Source organism: Octopus sinensis, linkage group LG2 (assembly GCF_006345805.1).
Source record: "Octopus sinensis linkage group LG2, ASM634580v1, whole genome shotgun sequence".
In the NCBI taxonomy this organism is placed as follows: Eukaryota; Metazoa; Mollusca; class Cephalopoda; order Octopoda; family Octopodidae; genus Octopus; species Octopus sinensis.
Window position 1 is genome coordinate 167,220,613 of NC_042998.1, and position 9,404 is coordinate 167,230,016.

General features: G+C 37.0%; 1 non-coding gene across 1 annotated transcript; it reads left to right on the top strand.

The window, feature by feature from the left end:
* Positions 1 to 8,730: 8,730 nt before the first annotated feature.
* Positions 8,731 to 8,835, top strand: LOC115208819. Its single transcript, XR_003881265.1, has one exon. It is a non-coding gene; the product is annotated as a U6 spliceosomal RNA (small nuclear RNA).
* Positions 8,836 to 9,404: the final 569 nt, after the last annotated feature.

Consider the following 9,404-nt stretch of genomic DNA (forward strand, 5'->3'; position numbering starts at 1 on the left):
AACAAAATCCACTGACAAGGCTTTGGTTGGTCTGAGGCTATAGCAGAAGACACATGCCAAGTCAACACACAGTGGGACTGAACCCAGGACCATGTGTTTTGGAACCAAGTTTGTTACCACACAGCCACACCTGCACCTATGTATGTGTATGTGTATGCATGTATATATCTCTCTATATATAAACGGCAGTTTGTCTGTGTGTGTTTCTGTGTGTCTGTTAGGTTGTACCCTCACCCTGACCACGGCTTTCAACCGATTCTGATGAAACTTGACACACACATAGCCCAATGTCATAATTCAAAACTAACGCAGCGAAAATTTTGAAAAGTTCCCCAAGTTCTGAAAAAAATCGATAAATTCGACATGGGGTCGAGAATCAGAAATACAAACCACAGACTGTCTAGGGGACGCAACTCGACCTTTTTAACTAAAAAAAAATTTACCATTATTCTTTTTCCATTTTTTGGCTATAACTCTCTAAAAATGCTTTATAGTTATTTCCCTTACAAACCCGAGCAACGCCGGGCGATACTGCTAGTGTGTATATATGTGTGTACATATTACATGTACATACGCACCCCACACTACCTACACCAACCCCAAAACACTTATAGGGTCCCACCACACCATTCCACGAACCTAAGAGCCACAACATACAATACTATAAAATACAACCCACATAACCAAACCAAAACGCTACTACCAAACATCCACCCCAGGAACCAACCATACAACCATAACAAACAACAAATGCACTACGGAGGAAACAACTACCAACACAATACACCTGAGGAACTAAGACGTAACACTAGGTTCAACAACAGACTCCAGAACAGAGCACCACAAACTCACTCTGACAATTATAACAACATGAGACAGATAAATAATAGCTTTGAACATAACTACACCAACCATTTTTTAGACCCCACACACAGGAACAGGGACACACGATGGCAAAGGACAAACAAAAGAAACCTCAGGTAATTAAGATAATCAATCTCTCAAACAAAGAACTTACACCTAACGAAATAAGCATACTCTCCAAAGGACTTAAATTTACACCCACCCCACAACGTTCTAATTATTATGAAATGAAAGATGATATTTCGGAATTTTGAAGAAAACTAAGACTCACCGAGGCATTTCAAGACAAACAAATAGAGGAGGACTCAATAGCTAGAAACAAGAGCAATTACACCCCCACCAAAGGTAAGAATAAAGCCTTAGACCGCTATTGTGACTACATAACTAATTTCCCGTTTCAATTCATCAAGAAACAAAAACACAGCCCTAACTTCAACAAAAGAGAATGGAACGACCTCATCAAACTAAGAGAAGACAAAACAATAACAATTAAGGAGGCAGATAAGAGCAACGCGATAGTAATAATGAATACAAACAATTATAAAAATTTAGTGCTATCCCTATTAAGAGATGAAACGTATTATGAAAGGGCCCAACAGTATAACCAGCAAAAAATAATGCATAACCTTAGGACATTAATCAACACATACCAAGAAGGACTCACGAACAAGGAATATGAATACATCACTAACTTCAAATGCAAATCGAGTTTGTTCTATGGTATCCCTAAGGTACACAAAAGCCAAACCATTAGAGAAACGTGCAAAACATCCACCGACACACTCATCAAAATCCCTTCACCAAATGATCTTAAACTAAGACCGATAATAGCAGGGCCAGCATGTGAAACTCACCGCCTCAGCAATTTCTTAGACACACTTCTTAAACCTTTCCTAAAACACATCAAAAGCTACGTAAGAGACGATATAGATATGCTCAACCACCTCCCTAAAACAGTCAATGAGAAAACCCTTCTAGTATCATTCGACGTAGTTAATCTTTATTCTAACATCCCTCACAACCTAGGAATTGAAGCAATCACCTTCTGGCTGAATAACTACCCCTTTGAACTCCCAACTCGCATAAACAAAGACCTTATAATAGAAGGACTTAGATTCATTTTAGAGAACAATTATTTTATTTTTGACAATGATTTCTACAGGCAAAGATCGGGAACAGCGATGGGCACGCGTACTGCACCATCTTTTGCCAACCTAGTGATGGGATACCTCGAGAAAATACTATACCGGATGACACTCGAGAAATATGGAAACACCTTCGCCACCTATATCCATAACAACTGGAAAAGATACCTCGATGACTGTTTCATCATCTGGGACAAAGGCATAGAGAAACTTGAGGAATTTAAAATTCTATTAAATGGAATAAATGACAATATACAATTCACGATGGACCACAACGAAAAAGAATTTCCATTTTTAGACATCCTCATTAAGAAAACCGGCAACAAAATAGAGACAGATATCTACTATAAACCGACAGACTCTAAACAGTACCTACCTTTGATTCATGCCACCCACGACACACTAGAATGAATGTCCCTTTTTGTTTAGCTAGAAGGATTTGCACCATAATATCAGACACAAACACCCGACACACACGTCTCCAGGAACTTAGAACCACACTTACAAATAGAAACTATCCACAGCTCCTAATAGACAGTGCAATCCAACGGGTACTTAAATTAAGTATAGAAGACCTGAGACAAACAAAACCAAAAAAGAAAGAACAATTAAAAACCCTTCCCTACATCTCTACACACAACCCACTCAACAATGAGGCCTTCAACACCATACTACAAAGCACAGCCCTACTAAAGGGAGACCCAAAGATGAACCGGATCCTCGAAACACACACCATCATTAAAAGTAAACGGCAACCAAAATCCTTGAAAAGGATTTTAACCAAGCTACACTGCACTCAACATCAACCACAAAACCAGCAGTTAGAAAATGTGGAAGGCCCAACTGCGGAATCTGTGTCATCTTGAAAGAAGGATCAGAATTTATACTGGAACAAGGCCACCAGTTCACCATTAGAACAAACTTCACCTGCGCATCAGAAAACTTAATTTACGTCATAACATGCGCAGGCTGCAATAGGCAGTATATAGGCCATACAAAAAATAGCTTACGTAACAGGATGGCGGTGCATAAATCACAAATTAGAAACCCTGATTACCGCAAAATACCGGTCAGCGGACACATAGATAGATGTGCTGGAAATGTAAATCCGAAATTTACAACTAACCCGCTCTATAAATTCAGTGACAACGCAACCTTCACACAACGCCAAAATAAAGAACTATATTTCATAAAAAAATTTAGACCAAGTTTAAACACCCTGGGCCAGGAATACTAAAACAAAAGATAAGTCCTCCGAAAAGGAGAACCAAATTTCACCACGGCCGCTACTTCAAACAGACACTCACTCTGACGGAAAAATTCTTTCGTGCAAATCTGACCCTGATACATACGATACAGCTAAGGGTCAGACCCGATTCTGATTGGTCAACAAGTTGATGACGTCTAGCTATGCTAGAATGGACAGGATACAAACAGGGGACAGTCATTAGTCAGAATATTGATGACGTCCTTTTCTGCTTGAATAGTCACCTAACAAGTACAGACAGGGGGCAGATCTAATGTAGCTATAAGTCGTGATTGGGCAGAATCTGGATGACGTCCCGCTATGCTTGACTAACGAAGCGACTGGTCAAGACAGGAAACAAACAAGAGGGAGTTATAATGCAGCGATTGGTCAAAATAATGATGACGTCCCGTTCCACTTGATTAAAGCCACCTAACGAAACGATTGGTCAAAACATTGATGACGTCACGCTACGCTAGATTGACCACCTAACAGGCATTATAAAACCGAGCATTTCACAAAAACTCACTAGAACCACCCAGCGAACTTCCACCATGGGCCATCACAATTGCTTAAGGTAAAAATGAATTCCTCGCTCTTTCGGAAACATCAATCTTCTGTATTGACCACTTTCCACCACTTTGATCTGTTTTTTGTATTGAATACGTATCGCCACCGTGGGCCACTGCATCGAACACTTTGAACATATACTTCAAACTATATATCAACTATACATGAACTATATATCAACTATACATGAACTCTAAGATGTCTGACTCCGTTGTGTATTATAAATGAATTTCTTGTGTTTGACGACATGAGCTGTCTCTTTATATATATAACTTTTTTTGATAAGGTTCATTTCAGGAACTGAAACATGTTATAATGTATATATAAAAATTAAAAATTGTATAATACAGCAGCATTTTCGAACTTCATTTTTTACAAATATATATATATATATATATAATATATATATATATATATATATTATATATATATATATATATATATATATATAATATATATATATATATATATATACATCTACGCATATACATGTATACATATACATCTATACATATACATGTATATATATACATCCATATATATACATGTATGTATATATATATATATATATATATTATATATATATATATAATATATATATATATTATATATATATATATATATATACATATATATATACATGTAAATTTAAATTTAAAATAATAAGGGTGAATAATTGAATATTAATTTGATTAATATCTATTTAAATCCAGTGGTGTAGCATGTTGAGAAGTCTGAAGTTTCAGAAAAAATATATTACATACATATAAGAGGGATGACCTGTAATTGTACATCATTATACTAGAAGAAGATCCTCTATGGTCTTACCATTCCTTTGTCAGTGGTAAGTCCATAGCGGATCTTCTAGCACAATGGGTGTCCACTTACAGTTCATCCCACTTACAAAATAGTTTCACTTTAATAGTTTCAGTATTAAAGTGAAAACATCTGACATTACAATAGAGAGATGTTTTTGTTTCACTTTTGATACATAATAATGAAATAGTGGGAAGCTACACACGCACACACATAGACGCAACTACACACTACACACAAAAACCACAAAGACAACCTACACATACACGCACACACGTACATAAACACACGCACACACATACTTCACACTGCCAGTCAAACACCTTTCTACTGACCATTCCTCTACGCGCATGTGAAGAGACACGCAACTACACAAAGGACCACCACTCCTGTTACCATGCTGCTGAATTCTTCCTACAACATTAAACTTATAAACAGCCAAAACCACATAAACACCACACACACACACACACATACATGCCATTACGCACAAACACATACACACAGACTTGCGCCCACGCTCATACCCACACATACACGCACATACCTCCTTCTTTTACACTCTCCTGTCTTAGAAAGAACTTTTTCTTCACCCATTCCCTTCCGGTCATTTCAAAGTGTAACCGTATGTGAATCGTTGGCGAGAATTTTGTTTTTTTTCTCCGTCTTCTTTTTCTATTTGACTTTCCGCTGTCCCCTGTTTCTGAAGAAGAGCTTTGCTCGAAACGTAAAACCACTTTTCTTTCCTTCACTGAGCATCTATTAATACTTTGCGTGTACCACGTCCTTGCGTTGTTGTTTTTGTGTTTTTTCTTCATTTTTCTGGGTTTACTAAATATAGCATACATATATATACTTTGATATCTAATTCAGACTTCGCATCTATATCTTCGAGTCCTATGGAACCGACCATCAGACAGAAATAAATTTTTGAAACAATATATGTCATAGATGGCCCACTGAATATTATTTGGCAAATAATCAAGTAATTATTTATAGCTGATACTACAATTTGTTTCGGAGTCAAATAGTTTTAATATGTAATTCTTATTTATTAGTTTTAAAAAAAGTGTTCATTAGTATTTTAAACGCGAGCATGTGGAAATAAATAAGAAAAAGCATTAGAAAAAAATGAAATAGTTTTAATTATGAACTATGAATTTAAGAATAAAAGTGAAATACATATATTTTTCATTTACAAAATATTATTTTCCAGTGTTAATGAATAACAATTTACATTTTTTTCACACCAGAAAAATATGCAATATCTTCATTAACGAATCATTTTTAAATATGGTGTCTTCTGAAGACAGCATTTCATATACGAATATTTGTTTTCATATCCATCCACCCATCTTCTCGCACTATTCAATGGAGTGTCGAGAGGGTAGAGTCTTCAGGCATCTCCTCTATAATGTGCTATCAGAAGCAATTGTCGTTACACTTTCCAGCCGGGTTCCTAAGCAGGGCCAATTGAGATTATGCATATTATTCAACTCGTTCTTGGTCTACCCCTAAGTCTCCTACGGGTTGACTCGGCTTCAAGAATCAGTGTTGTCATTCTTTCCTACGATATTCTAGTCCTAGATGGCAGGTGAATATATTGAGTAATACACACAAATACACACATATATCTTAAGGGAGATTGAGAGAGAGAGAGAGAGAGAGAGAGAGAGAGAAAGAGTGAGTGAAGGCGAGAGAGGGACAAACAGATCGAGAGGTAGATAGTGTAAATGATATAATACCTCGGTTATTGCGCCAATTATTATTATTATTATTATTATTATTATTATTATTATTATTATTATTATTATTATTATTAAGGCAGCGAGCTGGCATAATTGTTAGCACGCTGGGCGAAATGCTTAACGGTATTTCGCCCGTCACTACAATCTGAGATCAAATTCCGCCGGGGTCGACTTTCATCTTTTCGGTGTCGATAAATTAAGTACCAGTGAAAACACTGGGGTCGATGTAATCGACTAGTCCCCTCCCACAAATTTCAGGCCTTGTGCCTTTAGTAAAAAGGATTACCATTATTATTCTTATTATTACCATACACACGCACGCATACAAACACGCGCGCGTGCGCGCACACATTCACACATACGGTTTCTGTGTACATGTGTAAACAGACTGTTTTACGGAGATATAATACAAACGCGAAATTTGAAAGACAAAAAAAAACATGAAACCAAGAAGAGCCCATATTTCTGTCGTCGATGCCTCGGTACACTATTTTCATACCAGCCATTCTCAAACTCAACGAATTTAATTTGCAAAATGAAATACAGTGAAAATTTAGTAAAAACAGAACATAACAAAAACCAAAAAGATTAATTTAACAGCTTCTAATTTAAGTTTGTTATTAGTGTATGCAAAAAAAATATGAAATTTAGAACGGAGAACATTACAATTTCAATTTTCTAAAAATACAATTAGCTTTATTTCTGATGTTAACGAATGAACATATAAATCAATATTTGGCAACAATTGTGATAAAGAAAATAAATATAAATATAATATTGAATAAATAGCTCTATTCCAGAAAACAATATTCAATCATTGATAAATAGGTGCTACTTTACCGTGTAGTCTATAGGAGCATCCGTAATCTACGCTGTGAAGTGACCTGATTTGTCTACTGAGATCTCAGCTGGTTCTGTGACCTTTCATGGTATGAATTTATTACTTGCAGACTGAGCTTCTGTGAAATTTTTGAGCTGGTGTTCTATTCGTGTAATAGAAATAACCACGAATACAGCACTGACTCTACTAGGAAAATTTTCTAGTACGATAACCTGTTGCTGAAATGTGCAGGTAGACCGCACGCTAAAGTGTTAATAGACCATGTAGACCCGCATGCTAAAATGGCACCGATAAATCACAAATGACTCCCTTGTGTTTGATGATATTTTGCTAATTTAAACAGATTAGGTTCGATTACACATCTGAAATTTCCTTCACTGTTTAACTATCAGTTGTAACTTTTCCCTACCAGAAATGAGGAAGGAAATTGTAACAGCAACAGCAATTTTACTTCCTTCCAAAGACGGAAATATTTATTTTGTTCTGTCGCTGATAACAAACTGGTCTGCACATCCGGACAAAGATTTTTCAAAAATGCATTTAGAATATAAGTATTATTTGTATCTGGTTAATATTGCACTACTAATAACGCGGCGTGCTGGGAGATTCGTTAAGCGCGCAGGACAAAACTTTTAGCGGTATTTCTTAACGTGCTTAACGTTCTCCTTAACGTTCTGTGTTCAACTACCGTCGAATTAAATTCTCAAGTTAATTTTTAATGAGCTAGAAAATCACTGATAAGAGATAAAAGTGGTGACTATTCTAAGAAGTAATTTTTATAGCCACTTCAACTTAGCTGTTCCGTAGGAACTGATGTTACTATCATTTTAACTCCAGCAGTACGCCTCCTCCAGTTGGTTATTCGTTGCAATCAGCACTTGATACATTGCAAACAGGGGAGAGAACCCCTACCATCTTCCAGAGAAGGAACACCAGACGGTAGGGTTTCGAGCTCTTTGTGCTCACATATGTGTATGTGTGAGTGTGTGTGTTGTGTGTGTGTATTATGTATGTATTTTGTCTGTTGAAATTCTATATCTGTGCAGCTGAAGATAGCACTGCATTTAAAATTGATGTAATGATAGCATTGTTCAATTAAATGGAGTCGGTTGAAACGGTCGTACTGCATTTCTTATATGAAATCCTGTTTCTTATTTTGATTTTCTTTACCCTACTTCGAGCTGTGCTGTGCGGATAATACCGGACTGACTTGGTGCTTCAACTTAAGTGCCTAATTCAGCTGAATCTTAATTACTTCTTGTGTGTGTGTGTGTGTGTGTGTAATCACAGAGTGGCTATAAAAGAATGTGCGTAGTATTATATTAAGTAATATGTTCAAAATTATATGGAACTAAAACGAATAGAACAAACGGAAAATATACACGTAGAATGTCGCTAAATCCTCATCAATTATCGTCGAAAGGATCGTAACAATTACACAACTCGAACAATAACTAACTTAGCGACATTCTATGAGTATATTTTCCGTTTGTTCTGTTTGTATTGCTTCGGCAATACATATACTAAAATTGGAACGATACAGAGATATTAGCATGGCCCCTGCACAAGGATGACACGCAAATTCGTGAAGCGTTCCATATATTTCTAAGCGCAGGAATGGATGTGTCGTAAGAAGCTTGGTTCCAGGTTCAGTCCCAGTGCGCAGCACCTCCAGCAAATATCTTCTACTATAGCCTCGGTCCGACCAAAGCCCTGTGAGTGGATTTGGTAGATGGAAGCTGAAAGAAGCCCGTCGTATATATTTATCTCTGGGATTGTCCCCACCCCACATCACTTGACAATCGATGTTGGTGTGTTTACGTCCCTGTCACTTAGTGGTTCGGCAAAAAAACCGATAGAATAAGTACTAGGCTTACAAAGAATAAGAGTCCTGGAGTCGATTTGTTCGACTAAAGGCGGTGCCCCAGCATGGCTGCAGTCAAGTGACTGAAACAAGTGAAAGAATAAAAGATTATTGTGTGTGTGTGCATGTGTGTGTGTGTGCGTGTGTGTGTGTGTGTGCGTGTGCTAGCGTGTGTGTGTGTGCGTGTGCTAGCGTGTGTGTGTGTGTGTAGTGATGACAACAAATGGCAATTGTTTTCAGAAATCCGAGAAGTCGCTGACGTATACTTGAACTTACTTTCTCTTTCCAGCTGCACTGATACTTCACCCTA